This window comes from Neovison vison, chromosome 5 (assembly GCF_020171115.1).
Source record: "Neovison vison isolate M4711 chromosome 5, ASM_NN_V1, whole genome shotgun sequence".
NCBI classification, from domain to species: domain Eukaryota; kingdom Metazoa; phylum Chordata; class Mammalia; order Carnivora; family Mustelidae; genus Neogale; species Neogale vison.
Genome location: NC_058095.1, coordinates 8,024,523 through 8,042,163, shown reverse-complemented (window position 1 = coordinate 8,042,163; position 17,641 = coordinate 8,024,523). Strand labels below are relative to the sequence as shown.

The window sequence follows — 17,641 nt, the reverse complement described above, 5'->3', positions numbered from 1 at the left end:
GCAGACCATCCAATCAGCCCAAGTGCAAAGCAAGACCGTAGTCCACTAGGAGCCCCCCAAAAAAGAGAGACCCCTCTAACCATCCTCCCTCCCAAAAACCCAGGAAGACTCCCAAGTGGGATCTTCTCTTGGGTCACACTCAAGGAACAGAGCGGATAAGGGGCGGATTCTCCCAAACCTAGCCCCGGATGCAGGGTATCAGGGCCGGCCACCCCACAAACTGCCAGCAGAGCTCGCTGTCCCTCTAGGAGCCCAAGTTCCCAACACCGAAGCTGCCATCCATCCTGTGCGGGAGTCCTCCCCACATGCCTTCTCCTGCCTCCCCGGCCCTCGCTTGCCCTGACCTCCCTAAACAAAGGTGCTTTTCTCCCTGCTCCTCGGGGTCACCACATTTTCATCAGACCTGTGCTTGTTTTCCTTCTGCTTGGACCCATCTTGGCTTGCCTCCCCAGGCACCACCGTCCCCCCGAGACAAACCCCGTATTGTTTTCAGGGACCTAATACATGACAACACCCCCACCCCCCACCACTTCTCCCACCAGCCCGCCCACTCCCCCTTTCCCGCTGAAGTCTCCCTTGTGCTAAATGTCGCCCTCCCCCAGGGCAAGAACAGGAGGCTTATGTCCAGGGGAGGGAGAAACCTGCCCCGGCGGCTTCGCCTCCCAACCAGCGGCGTGTGAGCACGTGGAGGGGGAGCCCAGAGAGAGGCTGCAGGGAGCAACTCCAAAGCCCAGCCCCTTCCCTCCCGCGCGCAGGCAGTGGGATCACACGGGGGTGGTCATTAGCAGAGACAATGATAAACCAGGAGGGTATTCGGTCCACTTCCCGGAGCACGCCTCTCATCAGGAGGGCTCCCCTCGCCCACTGCAAAAGTCCATGACAAGAGGGATTAAGCCAAGCGTAAACCGACTCTTTGCCCGGTCACATGCATGAGGTCGACCAGGCACGCTGCGGGAGGGCAGGTAGGCACCCAAGGAAGGGTGATCACCGGAGAGAAGGTCTTCCTCTGCACGGCCTGCATGTGGGCTACGCCATGTGCGGGAGCAGGGAGCTGAAGGACCACGCACGTCATCCTGGCCAAACGCAGACCCCAGTGCGCTGTTCCAAGCCTCCAAAACAACCCGGAGCCTCCAGCTTTCCTTGGGTGTGAAAGAAGCCACAAAGGGACAGCAGCTGCCTGACGTCCTCAGCCACCTGCTCCCAGCCCAGACCCCAGGCGTGGTACTGCCTGTTCGCCGACCCCCCCGCAGGCCCGAGACAACAGGTCAGCCACCCCTCCAGGAGACCAGCATCTTGACTTCCCGGCCCAAGCGGAGGCTCCCAGCCTTCCCCGCCCTCGGCCAGGCTGTATGCGCTCACAGTCTCACTGGGGCCACGGCAAGGGTCCCACCTTCCCCTGCGCAGGGGTGGAGGGGTGGGATGCCGTCCCACCAGGGCAAGAGGGACCCGAGACACAAGGAAATGTGCCCGAAGAACCGGGAGAGAAGAGAGTCCGTGCGCAAACACAGACACACAGAGCCACGCGCGGGCACATCAGGAAACACATGACTGGGTTCCTTCTAGAGCTGGATGAAGTCTGGAGCGTGCATCTCGGTATTCTGACTACGAAATAAGCAAAGGCACAGAGAGGCCCGGTGAGCCCTTGAGCTGTCTCTCCTGGGAAGGAGCAAGCGGATATGGACCCTGGTCCAAGACAACGGCCCTCCTTTCGACAACCAACCTATAGATCGCGGCTCCCAAACCACTACACACTGCAATGAGTGTTTCCGAACCCTCGCCTGCAGGAAATGAGTCACATTGTGGCAAAGGTAAAGAAATAACCAGGGCACACCCACGAAAGCCACTGCCCTGCCCAGAATGACCCCGATCCACACCCACCTACCGTCAGCCCCCTCTGGTGCAGGTTGCCATTGCCGTGTAAATGTCCCTGGGGAATGTTCTGGATCCCGGGACTGGTGGGGACTCCAGGCCAGTAACACTCGTTTTCTCGGTCCAGTCCTGGGAGATGGAAGCAGAGGCCCACCCTCCAGCTGCCCGAGGCAGGGGTGTTGTTTCTCCCTGTCCCCGACCCCTACCCGTGCCCAGCACCTGCTTCTGAGACCCAACCTCTTCCTCCTACAGGAAGTCCATCTGCAGAGCCCAGGTGTCTGTCCATCAGTCTGCAGGAGGTCAAGTTCTCACCAAGGTTGTTCCTCTACCACTTCGCCAGGGACTGGGGGCCAGTGGCACCCTCCTGGTTCACCCTGTAGGCAGGTGCACAGTAGGGCCAGGGGCCACGGGCAAGGCAGGTTCTGCCAGACAAGGGGAAGGACCAGGAGCCTCCTGACCTGGGCTGCCAGCCCTGACTGCCCTGGCAGCTGTGATATGTGAACAGGGACCCTGAACTCAGCCATGAAGCCCTGAAGGGAAAGCCCTCCTTGCTGCCCTGCCTCCCTGCCCCACCGCCTCCAGGCACCCACCCTTGGGAAGGGCTGCACAGAGACTGGATAGAGGTGACTTGAGAGTTTCAGAAGCCTCCCCCCACCCCTCCCCAACTCCCACACACAGGTCAACCCCCAGGGTCTATCACCCTGAGGAAGGGAAATGGGAAGAGAAAGGCAGATTTGGGGCTGGGGGTACTGGGAGCTGGGTCAGGGTTCCCCTCTCTCCGACATCCGTGGAGAAGCTTCCTTCTTGACCAGGGCTCCGGCAAAGTTCTTTCACTCAGCTTGCTTGCGGCAGCAGCTCCCGGCCCCCGCTGGACAGCACCCACTCCAGCCCCCAGCCATCCCCCAGACCAGAGCGGGCACACGCGGGAGCTGAGCGCTCCGAGGGCATGGGGTAGAGAGACCCCAACCAATGTCCAGCTTCGCGTCCCAGCACCAAGGAGCAGGTTTCCAGCCAGTGTCAGGAGCTGCCGGAGGTCATGGACAAAACCCAAACCAAAGCCAGGCCAGAAGAGGAGGGCCTGGGAGCCCCGTCCTTCTGCCGTGACCCTGGTACCCTCAGCACCCCCCCACCCGCCCTTTAGCTGTGCTGGGCCCTCCTGTGGGGCAGCAGGCGGAGACTCCAGGCTCAGACACAGCAGGGCTGGAACCCCAAGCTCTCCACTGCTTGGTGACAGGAGGCCAGCACGTTCCCTCCCTCTCTGGGCCTATCCAGGTCTGCTCAGCACTCAGTAGATGCTCAACTAACAAGACTCGCATTCAGATGACCAATCACAGAAATTTCTGGTTTACATGACAGCATGAAAACCTCTCCACATTTAACAAAGGCTACACCTGAGTTACGACAAGCGCCACATGTGGGGTTGGGGGGGTGCCCACAGACCCTGAGATGAGGGGACGTGTACACACACACACATACACACACACACACACTCTCACGGCTGGGGCCTGACCCACCAAGTGCTCGAGTGCTGTCCTATCCAAACATGCTGAAGAAAGAAACCAGGGATTCCTCCCGGCAAACCAAGACTGACACACACCCACCCCCCACCCCCCCCCCCCCCCCGCAAGAGCTTCTCAGGGACCTGGAGGGGTGAGCCGAGGTGGTTCTGGCCGAGTTAGAGCCCCCTGCCCCCTGCTGAGATTTCCCCTACAGATAAACTGATAAGATAATGGCCCACAAGGCTCTCGCCTACCAGCCCCACCACAGACCCCTCCTCTGTTTGCTCAGACCCCTGCTCTCCAGCACAAAGTCTCCATTGGTCTCCCCGCAGGGGTGAAAATAAAGGGGGTTTTGTCCTCCTCCCTGCGGGTCTGAGCGAGTTTATCTGACGCTGCAGCCGGCTTTGTAAGCTGAGTATCCCAGGATAAACGCTCCCTTAAGAGTCGCTTGGCTTGGGACAGAGGGACCCTCTCCAGAGGAGAATGGGGCGCTTGTTCCGATGGTCTTTTAATATGGGGGGCGGGGTGTCCCGGAGGACAGGCCTCCAACAGACTCTCACAGAAGGGTCTCTGTCCCCAGGCTACAATGGAAGGAATTCTTAAAGACACAGATGCAGAAAGGGGGAATGCTTTTTTTTTTTTTGCCTAGGAGGAGGGGAGGGAGGTTAGGGCGGGAAGGAAAGGGGGCGTGGTGAGGACTTGTCCCTCCCAGAACAGTTCAGGTTCTAACCAGGCATCTCTGCCTCGAGGGCACCAGAAATGCCTTCAGAGCCGGGGCCACCCGGCAGAGCAGAATTCTGGTGGCTTCTGGTGGCATGGCTGTGTTCCCTGGAGCCGGATCTGCCTCCCAGAGCCAAGCCAGGAACCACCAACACGCAGAAAAGAATCGCATTTTGACCTACGCGAAGGGCCTTCATTCCCTTGGAGGCAGTTTGACTCCAAAGGTTCCCTGTGGAAAGCGGGGGAGAGGCAGGACACCCCCAGGTCTTTCCATAAATCAAATTCTCTCCGGCCGCCAGGGAACGAGGGTTGACTCCTCCCTCTCCTTGTTTATCTCAGCACAAGGTCACCGTAACTTCCTTCTGAACACATCCCAAACGATCACAACTGATGTTTTATAAAGGCCGCCCCACGAGACGGCTGTGCGTTTGGATTTCATTCCTGTTCAATGGAGAACTTCCCCCAGGAAGCTGAGAGGTACCACGGAAAGAGCGGGAAGGGATGCGTCCACCCAGAACACGCGGCGCTTCTTCCTGCCCACCTCGCTCGGGGCCCTCTGCCGAAAACAGTAGGGGAACAACAAGGAGAACCCCCCCCCCCAACGCCGAAACGAATCAAGGAGCCATGGACTGTGCTCTAAGGGAGCAGGGAGGAAGCCGCGGCCCCAAGATGCAGTAGAACCTTCCCAAAGCCACAAGGCAAATGAGGAGACTCAGATGAGGGCAAAAGCCGCGGGCTTGGCTGAGCCGCCAATTCTAGGCACAAGGGACAGAGGCACGCAATGCCTAGGGCCACTTGGAGCAAAGACCAGTAACACCTTCCAGAAAGGGAAGATGTGTCGCCGTCTTCCCAGCACACGGGGACGAACCAGGCAGAGTCCACGGGCCCCGCACCCACAGTCACACACAGCAACAAGACGGCAGGGTGGCGTGCGCCTTCGACCTGTCGTCTCCCCACGTATATACTGTTTCTACTGGAGCTGCCACCAGGCCAGGTGGCATGAGGCTCACTTCTGATTGCACCGAATTAGAAAAATCCACGTCTGCGAACCAATCCCCGCAGTATAGCGTAGACTGTTAACAACACAGATACGCAGACAAGGGGAAGATTGGATAAGAGGAAAAACAGAGAGTGAGCACCTGTTGGTGAGTTTAAGGATAGCCTGAGCAACCACTGGCCAGGATTAGTGCATTCTAGGTCCCTTCCACCTGTCAGTGTCACTGACTAAGCCCTGGGACAGCAGGGGAAGGAGATGAGAAGGACACGCCCCCTTAGGAAAGGTTGTAGCTACAGGTCACAAGGAAGAGTGGGTTGAGACAAGCCCACTGCAGACCCCCAGAAGAAAGACCACCAAGGGCACCTCATGGCCCTGTCCCCAACCCCCTGCTGCCGTCCATCCTCTCGGGCCAACAGGGTTCCTGGGGCTAGTGGGTCCTCGGAGTTGCCTGCATGCCAGAGTACGTATGGCCCTTTCACGTGGGTCACTGCACTCAAGCCAATGGAAGCCCCATCCTGGGCTTTCCAAATTCTAGCTTGCAGCCCAGGTTCATCACCTCTGAGAAGAAACCCCAAAGGGAACAACCACTTGACTAGGAGGTGGAAATTTTCATCCCCAGCTAAATCCAGCAACATCAGAGTAGAGACAACTACAACCCAAGCAGAGAGAACCATGGGGTGCGTCCATTTCTGTAACGCTGACACAGGTTTTAAGCCAAGAAGGGGCAAGTAAAGAAGGGGGAAGAAGAATCCAAGATTCATTCGGTCTGATCCGCAAATGAGACACAGCCTGACTGCCACCCCACCCGACCCCAAGGCTACACGGTTCCCTCTCCACCTTCCCAATCACGTCAGTTAACACGTTCTCTGAGCAAAGGACAGAGTGCATGGTGGCAAACAGGAGTGCAGCCCAGATAGGGCAAGGATTTCTCTGCTGCCCTTAACCCATGTGGAGGCAATGTTGGTACAGCCCAGGACAAATTCTGTCCAATTTCCAAGCAGAACATCAGAAAGGCAGACCTCGCTACAGGTGTGGTCCAAAAGCTCAGCTCAGCTTTGAGCTCGAGTCAAGTGCACACAACACTGTCCCAGTAACAGAAAGTTACACCCCCTTCGACCCAGCATTGCCATCAAACACCTTGATCATGGGCCAGCCTACTTCCCTGTCCCGCTCAAACAGGTGCACCCAACCTTATGAGGTTCCTCTACCAAGAAGGCTAGACCTCCCCAGAATCATCCCTCTAAATGCCAATGACCACAGGAGATAGAAAAAGTGCCAGGAGTCCAACTGGGTACACCATGGGCTGAGCATCCCTCCCGGGATGTCAAAAACAAGGGGATGGATGATGTTGACGCGTGCCCGGGACACAAGCCTCTCCCCGTGAACAGAGTTAGGACAATACTACAGGGAAACATCATAGTTTCAAAACGAAATAGGGCTGCCTCTGCAACCCGACTCCAGGCTTGCCGGGCTTCTCAGTCTCCCAGCCGGATTTTGTATCTGCAGAGAGGAAAGGGCAGATGGCAAGAGAGAAGAGGTAGACCTCGGAGAGAGGCCTGGATCCCGGGGAGCAGTGACTGACAGGTCCTCATCGGGAAACTCCAGTAGATGAATCTTCATGAATCTGGGGTAAATTTTTCTGACACTGACTTCACTGAGAAGGGAGAAGGAAGCACTGGTTTAAACTCACCCGTGGGTACCTCGGGAGCAAGAGGTAAAGGATGGACCAGAGCCGTGGAGAAGTCATCAAGTCTACGTGCGACTTCCAGCACTCTCCGAAAGAGGTTGGGGGTGCATGCGGGGACCAGAAGCTAGGGGAATGCAGTCCTGTGCCGACCCAGGGGCAAGTCAAGGTCCGGGGTGGGCGGTCTTTGAACAAGGGAGCCCTGGGAGCCTCAGCTTCCTCGTCTAGTAAATGCGGCAACACTCAATGTAGCAGCTGGCATAGGTCGTAGGGCATCTACCACGTCAACGCAGGACGATCACGCCCTCTCCGCCACGGCACCCCCCCCACCCCGTTCCTACAGAGGCTACTGACATTCCAGCTGCAGAGCAGAAATCATCTATCGCCACGACAATGAACGTTTTCCTCGCGATGGCAAATGAGGACAGCTGGGAGCACCTGCTGGGGCAGCGTGGCTGCCTGTAAGAGCTCACGCGACCCAGAACTGTCTCTCTAACTCGGAGCCCCCAGAAGCCAGGGCACAAGCCGGCACGTGTGTGTGTGTGTGTGTGTGTGTGTGTGTGTGTGTGCGCGTGTGTGTGAACACCATCTAAACAAGGCATCTAAAAAAGTCCACACGGGCGGCTGCTCCAGGACACGCCTTCTGTTGGCTCTACCTGGATGCCTGCTCTCCTGCCTGGGCTGCAAACACGGGAGTCCAGCGAGAAGTCTCCGCAAACCCATCAGCCCCGTCGTCTCCCATCGCTGGGCTTTTCACACCGGAATAGGACCCCATGTGCCTCTGCGAGCAGACCGGGGGTAACACCGTGAGTCTGGAGGCACGCTCCATCGGGGGAAGGGTTTTCCTTCTATTCTGAAGAAATCTCAGGGGAGAGCTGCCATCGCAAGCACCAAGTTGCTACTCCAGCGACAAATCTTTCACGCAGGAAGTGGGAACCAGCCTGGGGCGACCCCTGGCAAGGCTGGCCTTGGAGATCCGAGAGCCGAATCCCCGGCTCCCTGATGGGGCAAGATCATGTCCCGTGGGGAAAAAAAAAAATAAGACTCCCGGATCAGAGACTCAGAGGAGGAAAGAACTTGTAAGGTTCAACCATTTGTGACCTGTCACTGAGCATCACTGTACCCCTACAGCTCCCAGGTCCCAGCTACCCCACGGGAATCACAACTGCTTCCCTGCCCACCATTCATTCCGGTGGACTATCCAGTAGTCCAGTCCATTCATAGCAAATATCTGATGTTTCTCTGCATCCCGCCCTGCTCCCAAGGCCTTACTTTTTCCATCCTCGCATCCGGGTGGTTCTGGGGAGGGAGGCTGCCTCCACCCACCCATGAGCTGTGAGGCACGTGACCGCAGGACAGTCAAACGCTGCTTCCCACCTACTGGCCCCACAGACGGATCCAGGACTGAGCTCCCGCAGGGTCAGCCTTCCTGAAAGCTGAAACAAAAAGCATTCTCCTGTTCGGGGTCTGCAAATACTTGTGCCCTTTCTGCTTCTACCGGGAAATTAAGATACAAGAACAAAAAGCACTGGAGAAAATCACCCCAAATCATCCAAAAGCACAACACCTAGACTTCCCAGGCAAATGAACACCCCCGAAGGTGGGGATTTAAGCCAGTTAGAAGTGGGTTCTTGGTCTCTTGCAACCAAAAGTATCCAACCTAGACACGCTCTTCTTTTACGGATGAGGACAGGAGCCCCCAAGGGGCCCAGTGACTTGCCCAATGTCATACAGAGGCTGGTGACCGGGCCAGGATGCGACCCCAGTGTTGGGCACGTGCCAGGACCTGAGTCTGAACCTCGGCTCCATCCTTCAAAGCTATGGCTCCTTACAGATACTCCTTAAAGTCACTAAGGCTCTGACATCAGAACCACCCACCCACGGCTAGCCTCGAAGGCTGAAGGACCAGCCTCGGACCACCTGCTCCCAGCCTGTGCCAGGTTGGCGTCCCTCTCCTTCCCGACATAACTGTGTCACACTGGTTGGCAGACCATGTCTGTTGAGCCCTTACCCAGGGAGGCAGAAGGAACAGGGCGAGGTCCTAGTGTAGGAGACCGGGGATATCAAATGGCCATTCTGACCGCAAACCACGGTCACGTTCACACAGCCATGTTCCCCAAGTCGGTGCCCTACAGACAGATGCCAGGAGGACAAGGGCAGAGAGAAAGAATCTGGAAAAGAGGAAAGGCGTCTGTTCCAATACAAGGGGCAGGGGTGGTTGGATAAAAACAGGTGGGCTGGAAGTGACCAGGAAAACAATTCCAGGAAAGGGGGAGAACCCCCGTGGTTAGGCTGGAATTCAAAACCCGGACCATCTCAGCTCTTTGGTTAACCACAGCCCTGGTTTCTACTTAAGAAATTTAATTAAAAACCCAAATATCTAAATTTCCCACCCGGCTTGCCAGTGGCCACAGATTCCCTTAGATTCAGAAAAGCCTCCTCCAGGGTGACTATGGCCACAAGACGCGTCTTGTGTGAAGTCAGAGGAGAAAGGGTCACAGGTAGGGGCTGTGGTGGACAGATGTCCCGGGCAGGGCCCTCCTCCCTTCCCCTCCCAGAGAGCAGAAAGCCTCCTCGGGCTCACGGCCATCCTGTCCTGTCACCTCTACGCAAGAAAGAAGAGCTTTATTTCGTGCTGCTTCGTTTTAAAAGTAAAAAGAGACGTCAGAATGACATCAGTCGAAATGCACTAGAACCACCGTCATGATGGCTCCTGGGAGGGAAGGCCCCTTTCCTTCTGCCGCGTGGGGGAAGGCGCAGAGGCTGGGAGACGGAAAGCTGTGGAGCAGCCACAATCGGTCCCCAGGCCAAGAAGACCGCTCACTGCAAACACCTAACCCCCCACCCCGCCAAGCCTGGACACGCACTTGGGGTACCCAATGCCCAACCAGGTGAGTGTGAGCTTTGAGGGCTCACACGTGGCTTCAGGAAGAAAACCCGAGGAGGGAGCTGGGCATCCTGACCCAGCCGCTAACCGGGGCTCTCCATGGGAGCCGGGACAGAACTCTGACACAGCACCGCTGTGCTCAAAAGGGCATTTCTTAAGCTATATGGCTGTGCGGAAAAGAATTCCATAGAATAGGAATTAAATTTTTCACACACACACACACAGCCAGAAAACTGCATATATGAAGTCTGACCATATAAAGAGGGTCCCCCTGGAGTTCTCTCCAATGGCGATGCCCATCTCCATCTTCCCGACCCTCACCCCCCAACCCTTCCCACCCCTTCTACAACACTCACTGTTCACAGCGTCTGCTAGGTTAGGTGTCGGGGACTGGTCCTTCTGGGTCCAGTCTCTACTGCTTCCTATCACTCACCTGTGCCTTGACAGCTTCTTCTGGAAAATGGGGATAACACCTGGTTAGGTCGCCAGGTCGAGGGTGGTACCAGATGGGATAATGGACACAAAATCACTTGAATAACACCAGGGCAAAGCAGCAGGACCCAAAGAACTCACTAGATCACCAAACCATTTAAGGTACAAAGCAGACCCAGGGCTGAGCGCGGCTCAGGAAAACGCCGGGCACTTAACTCCCAGGGAGGAATCTTCCTCCAAGAGAAAAGGAGAGCCACAGACATCCTGAGTGTAGATCCCGGCAGGAAACAAGCTAACCGTCCTGGTCTATCTGCCTTTAAAATTAAAGTGCCACTTCACACTCAATGAGATGGCTATTACCGAAAACAGACACAAACGTGTTGGCCGGGGCGCTAGGAAGCTGGAGCGCGTCCGCCTCGCTGGTGGGAGTGTAAAATTCTGCAGCTGCTGTGGAAAAACAGTCTGGTGGATCCTCAAAAAAAAAAAAAAAAAAAAAAAAGGAAGAAAAAAATCACACAGGAGATGACCCTGTGGTCCAGTCATGCCACTTCTGGGCATGTGCACAGAAGTGCTGAGAGCAGGGACACGAACAAATATTTGCACACCCAAGTTCATGCGGCGTGAGTCACAGTGGCCAAGAGGTAGAAGCCACCCAGATGTCCATCCGCGGACAGATGAATAAACAAAATGTGGTCTCCACGCACCACGGGAAGCGATTCAGCCTTAAAATGTAAAGAAAGCCTGACCCGGTTACAACCCGGAGGTCGGGATGCTCGGTGACGTACGGCAGATACTGTGACTGCGCTTCCACGACGTCCTGTCCATAGAGACAAGACAGCAGAAAGGCGGTCGCCAGGGACGGAGGGAGGGGGACAGGGAGTTAGTGTGGGACAGGTGCACAGTTTTAGCCGGGGGCGCTGATGAAGGTCCGGAGAGGGATGGTGGCCGGACGGAAGGACGGTGTGACTGTCATTAACCGTGCATGTGAGAAATGGTTACCCTGGGAAAATTGGCTGCCGTCACAAACGGTGAAAATTTTTAAAATCAGCCCAGCGAAGAAAGTACAACTGCCAAGACAGTTGTCACTTAGAGCTCCTGAGGTATTCACCCACAGGCTGTCCCTAAAGGCCAGCCTGTCACAGACCTTCCCTTCCACACCTAAGCATGGCAGAAGCTTCCCCCCCAGAGGCAGCGAAATCAAGCCAGCTTCGGGCCAAGGCTCCGGCCCCAGCAGAATGCAAGGGGCGGCAGCAGCGCCAGAGAAAGCATCCAGCAGGCACTCAGCACTTGCAGAGGTTACGAGAGAGGGAGCGTGCTGGTAAGTGACATGTGTCTACGGCGAGGGAACGCGACAGTCTGCCGGCGGCTCAGCAGGCAGGTGCTGACGAGGCCAGCGCAGCCTGGCCAGCCTGGTCTGGGAACAGGGGAGATGGTCTGTCCTGCCCGGTCCCACTCGGGCGTCTCCAGCCAGTCCAAGGAAAGCACAGACGGTTCTAAGGTGAGATACGGTCACTTTTTAGGAACGGAAAGGGGTCTGAAAATCACAACAACCAGACCCTCATGAGGGGCATTTGCCAAATGACAGTGGGGCTTGGAGGATTCACCGACCCGAGGGGAGAGGCTGAAGGTCTGACTCATTTCTGGAGACCCAGAACTTTTGTCATCTGTCCCCCTGCAGCCACTGCTCTCTTCACCAACTCAAAAAGCACGTGGTTTCAAGACTTCTGTGTGAAAACCTGTACCAACAAACCAAAGGCGGGAGGAGGCGATGATTCACACCACAAAAAGAATGCTTCCACAGAAACTAGCCTTTTCAGCATTCCTCCGCTCAGATGCTACCTCCAGGCTTTCGCACATCATGTGATCACCCCAGATCAGTTTTGTGAAGACCTTTTCTCCAGGGGCAAACCTAGTCTGCAAGGCACGCGATTTTGAACGGGGCATACTCAGCCGATGGCATGGGTCAAAGCGAGGACGTTCGTCCGGGACCATTCCCTTCCTGACACAGAACGAGCTGGGTGCTGGGAGTGCCTCCCATGTGAAGAAGGGTAGGCTACCGGCCACGGAGGACCCCAGCCAACTCCAGGGTGACAGCGGACATCGCCTAAGATGACAATGTCCAGAAAGAGAAGTTAACAGCGGTCTGCTTGGGCACGACAAACAAAACCAGAAGCCTGCCTATCGTGGGTATCTTCTTCCAGCTCCCGGGGAGCTCACAAACCCAAGGAGGGGCGAGCCTGTGGACCGAATTTATTCCCAAAGCCCAGGACTGCTGATCCTTTATCATTCACCCAAACACAGCCATTTCTGTCCTCACCAAGTACAAGGGATACCTGATTGCAAGCCTCAGATTTCAAAACATGTACCAACAAACCGAGTAAGTACACATGGGGGCCCAGACCAGGTGGAGGTAAGCCTGGAAGGCTTCCTGGAGGAGAAAAAAGAAAGCAGCTTCAGCGAGGAAAAGGCTCAATTCGGGCTTTTGCTGGCCAAGAAGTCAGTCCACTCCCTGATTCCTGAAGTGTCCATCTGTATTGGAATGGCCTGGGGAGCCTGTTAAAAATGCAGGCCTCTGAGCACTTCCCTGCCCCTATGCATGAGATGGGGGGAGGGGCACAATGGCAGCTGAGACACTCATTTTTAACAAATTCCCCAAGCAATCCGTTCTTGTGCAAACCACAACTTGAGGGACTGGTGGGGCAGCTCACAGTGGAGAGTCTGAGCCAGGCCCACGTTGAGCGGAGCCGGGAAGAACAGAGGTTCCTGAGAAGGGAGGGCCCACAAGGAGTCACTGAGTGGGACAAAGCAGGTGCAGACACAAGAAGCTGGTCCAGAACTAGTCACAACATCCCCAACCTGGCTCCCACCTGCCTGTCCGGCTCCTCACTGGCGCTGCGGGGTGACAGAGAACATGACCTCTGCCACAGGGGCCAGAGAAGGGCCTCTGCCTTGGGCTTCCTCCATGGCGAACTCAGGCATTGGCTTATGCAAAGACCCTGGGGCCAGCCTTCCTCTGGGTCAGCCAGCTGCTTCCAAAAGCCCCTCAGGGTGGCTCTCCTCACTGGTCTCGGGAGAAACTGGTCCCCTAACGAGAAGGGGGATCACTTTCTGGCCCCTGGAGGCTTGACAATACCTAAAACCCAGTCCGAGGGAAGAGCAGAACCCTTTGTTCCTTTACATGTGCCAAGATAACCAGGAAACACAGGCTCTGGTGGGTCTGCACGCTTAGCCGCCCAGCACACCTGCTACTCGGGCCGCCGTGAGTCACCCACACAGGCACTGCGCGCTGGACTTGTCAGCCACGGAGTCGGTTTCTTGGCGGCTCGCTCTCACGCACACCGGATGTCATCCCTCCACCTACCCCTTGGAAGACGTGTCAGGACAGATCAGGCTATAACCCCATTTTTACTAAACGACTCACTCCCCAGGGAGGTGTCGGGGGAAGGAAGGAGGGGGACACAGAGAGGATCCTGCCATTCCCGGGTCCGGGCTCCTCTCCCCTCCAGACCCTGATGGGTCTCAGCTGCGCTGCTGGCCCTAACTCGGGAGGGACAAGGGGCAAGTTAACCTGGGGACGAAAGTGGAAGAAGGTTCGATTTAAAACCTCCCGAGTCAAGACACTCTGCTGCGATGAATAAGGCCTAGTGTTCTCCCGGATGGCACGGCGTCCATAGTGAACAATACTGCATTGTACACTTAAACATTTGCTAAGAGGGAAGATCTTCTGGTAAGTGTTCTTATCAACAAAATAATAATGATGATAAAGAGGGCGGGAGGAAACTTTGGGAGGCAATGCCTGTTTATGGCCCAGACTGTGGTAAAGGTCTCACGGTGCCCACTTACTACCAAGCTCGCCAAGTCGTATACATTAAATTTGTCCAACTTTGTGTATGTCAGTCACACCTCAATAAAGTGGTTTTATAAAGGAGAGGAAGAGCATCTTCTGAATCCCTCTCAGCTCCCATTTTTTTATAAGACAGAATTTTCTGCAGTGCAAGATTCTGAATTGGAGGCACCTGGGTGGCTCCGTCATTAAGCGTCTGCCTCCGGCTCAGGTCATGATCCCAGAGTCCTGGGATCGAGTCCCGTATCCGGCTCCCTGCTCAGTGGGAAGCCTGCGTCTCCCTCTCCCACTCCCCCTGCTTGTGTTCCCTCTCTCACTGTGTCTCTCTCTGTGTCAAATAATAAATAAAATCTTTTAAAAAAAATATTCTGAATTAGATTCTGGACCAGAAAAAAGATATATTAGTGGGACAACTGGAGAAATGTGTTAAGGCCAGAAGATAAGTTCAAAGTATTCTGTCGATATTAATCCCCTGGCTTTGACCAGCACACTGAGGCGGTATAAGATGTTACCATTTAGGGAAGCTGGGTGAAGGGTATAGGGGAACTCCATGTACTATTTTTGTGACTTTCCTGTAAATCTAGATTTCCATCAAAATCAAAAGTGAATTCTCTTTCCGAAAAAGGGGGGGCAGCATTTTTAATCCAACTGCTTACTAAATATTCCCCTGAGGCCTTGCTAAAATAATCTACACCATACTCCTGGACGCAGACTTGAAGTGACTCTCACACCAATACTGGCTTTGGGAAAACCGAAATGAACACAACACTGCATTAGCCCAGCAAGCATCTTCCCCATGTCTACTGATTTCAGCTCCCAGCTGGGGCAGTAAGTGATGGATACATGGGGCTCTCTTCCTCCCAGCCAATCTTGGAAATGTCCACCCAGAGGGGCCCTCCTTTCAGTCCAGACGTGACTCTGACTTAAAGCAAAGAGAGTGATTTCTGGGAATTTTCCAAAGGAAATAGCCCAAAAAGTGGACAAATGTTTAGGTACAAAAATGCTCACCAATGCACTAGTTCTCAAGGTAATCTAGAAATACCTTAGCGTCCAACAAGAGAGGAACTGTCAGGTTAGGGTCTGGTTTGGGCAGAGGAATACGATCATTACTTAGAGATTGTTCAAGTAAAATTGAGAGGAAAAATACAGTATCCAAAGCTGTATACATTGCAGGGTTTCAGCAGTGAGGAAATGTATCAGAGAGCTGACACCACTCAGAACTGGCTATTTTTTTCCCTGCCTTTTCGCTTTTTTGTGGTTTTCTAAAGAAGAGATAGAATGTGTGAATTACTTTTAAAATCCAGTGAGATGCAGAGGTGGAGCGGCGGGTCAACCCTGGGACAGTTTAAGAGTTCCTCTGTGCGGGGGGAGGCTGGCAGGAGGAGAGGGTGGGGAACGGCCACAGGAAAAAGTGCTGTGCCCACCTGAGCATTTCCAGGGACCTGGATGTGGCCAGAGGCACGGGCTGGGGTGGGAGGTGGGCAGGGGACAAGGACAGTACCAACACATGCTACCTTTTCTCTTCCTGTGGTGCCTGGCTCTCCTGCCTACCCCAGGCAGGTGCTCACTGGAGGCACGGAGCCCTGAGAACACCCCCAGAGAGACCCTTCACAGCTTCCAGAAGTTGTCTGTGCAGGATGGGCTTTTGGGCAGGAAATAGGTCATCACCAACAGGCTGCCAATAGGGTTGTGGGGAAGGAAGGGAATCCCGCATCTGGGAAAGCATCTCCAGGAAGCCATCTTCCAAGAGGCGTTGGGGGAGGGAGGCGGGGGATTTCTGGAGTTGAGGACAAGCGGCAAGGAGGGAGAAGGTAAAGGAGGACCCCAGTTTATCTGTACATCAGGACCACTAGCTCAGTCATTCATTCAACAAACACCTATTCAGGGCCTACTCAGTGACAGGCATGGAGTTGCCCCAAAGAGCGCCAACACAAAAGGACAAGGAAAGGACAAAGCTGTGGTACAGAAGCGGTTTGCTTTTAGTTCAGGGAGCAAAAACAAGCCCCCTTCCCACGCTGGCCTTGAACGCCTTCCATTAACAGACTGCTGGGGCGGGGGTGGGGTGGGGTGGGGTGCTGGTGAGGGATCAGGTAGAGGCGCGGTGGCCGCAGTGGACAGAAATCCTTCCATCTCCACCCCTCAGAAAGCCTTGCCCACACCACCACCGGTGGCCCTGCCGCACAGCCGCTCCCCCAAAGCCGGCCAGGAGACAGGGACGTCCAGAAACGCCCCAGCCCCCACCCCCACGGTGAGAGGCGCGGTGCCCCAGCCACATTCTGGGTCGCCCCGGAGCAGAGGCCGGGAGCTCGCCAAGGCGGCACCGCTCCCGAAGTAACGGGACCGGAGAGCCACAAGGACAGAGGTAAGAGCAAGGGGCCTTTTCCCGGCGGAGGGTCTGTCCCACGGGGCAGCCTGCGGCCTGGCGGCATCGGGGGCCGGACGGCGCTGACCCGGAACGCCCGGGAGGAACGCTGGCCACCGCGACCAGGGCCAAACGGCTCCGCCCGGAGGCAGAGGGATGGCCAAATGCCCTCTGCGGAGATGTCAATACAAGAACAGAAAATTCAATCCAAACCCGAGACCTTCAGAGAGCGTCGCGAGGGAGGACAGGGGTGTTGGGGTGGGGGTGGGGGAGGCGAGTCAACTCGAACCTCCTCCCTTGAATCCTGCGGGAAAACTTACCTCCAGGTAAGCGACCCGACCGCTACAGGTAGAATGAATCGATCCAAGCATGGAGGCGAGGTCGTGGGTCTTCTGAGCCCGGTTGACACACACCAAGTAATCCACGTTAGGGGTCCGGAGCCCTTCCCCACTTTCCATCCAAGGCCAAAGCGCCAGCAGCCCAGGGCTCTGCGCTCAGGCCCCGCAGAGATGACGGGACCTCGCCGCGGGGGTTCTCAATTGCCAGCATCCCCACCCCGACCTGGGGGGTGGGGGCGGCGAGCGCACCCCGCCTCCTGGCGCTCCGACGGCACCCGGCACGAACACAGCTCCTCGTCTTTCTTCGCTGCGCATCGCCCGCGCGAGCCCTGAGATCCCCGCGGGGATCCTCCGTGCCAAGCCCGGGAAAGCGCCCAGGGCAGTTCCGCGCTCGGCCGCGGGGCCGCGAACCCCGGGCGCCGTAGGGGTGGGCGCCGCGGGTGAGGAGTGGCGGAGGGAGAAGTGCGGGGCCGCGGGAGCCCGCCGTGACCGCCGCTTCGTCCGGGGTCCTGCAACCCCTGCCGCTCCCGCGCTGCCTCCGCGCTCTGCAGACGGCCGGGCCATTCGGGCCTTATATACCGGCCGGCGGCGGGGCGGGGCGGTGTGGGCGGGGCGGTGTGGGCGGGGCGTGGGGTGGGGGCAGCCGGGGGGCCGCACTGCTTCCTGGGAGGTGTAGTTCCCTCCGCCTAGTCACAGCAGATGCAGAACCGCTGTAGGAAAGGTTGGGGTCCGCCCCAAACAGCTGTGCTCCCTCGCGGGTTTCTCCGTCAACCCCGTTAGGTTAAATGCCGCCCAGGATGACAAACCGTGGGAGCCCTGGAGTCAGACAAGCCCAGCAAGGTCGCAGTCCCAGCCTGCCCCCGCGTTATCACGTGTACCTCGGAATCTTCACCCGACACACGGGATATTAGAGTCGGCTTCAGGGGGTTGTAGAGGGAGGGGAGCACACTCGTTGCTGGCCCGCCTGCACCCCGGGGGTGGGGGGCTGATCTCCCATCCATAATAGAAA

General features: G+C 56.5%; 1 long non-coding RNA gene across 2 annotated transcripts in view; it reads right to left on the bottom strand.

The window, feature by feature from the left end:
- The window catches only part of LOC122906034, a 149,350-nt gene extending 132,224 nt beyond the window's left edge, over positions 1-17,126 (bottom strand). The window contains exon 1 of one of the 2 annotated variants that reach the window (XR_006384507.1): positions 16,615-17,126. This is a non-coding gene — a long non-coding RNA (uncharacterized LOC122906034). The remainder of the gene's footprint in view (positions 1-16,614) is intronic. The other variant, XR_006384508.1, reaches the window with a different exon arrangement.
- Positions 17,127-17,641: the final 515 nt, after the last annotated feature.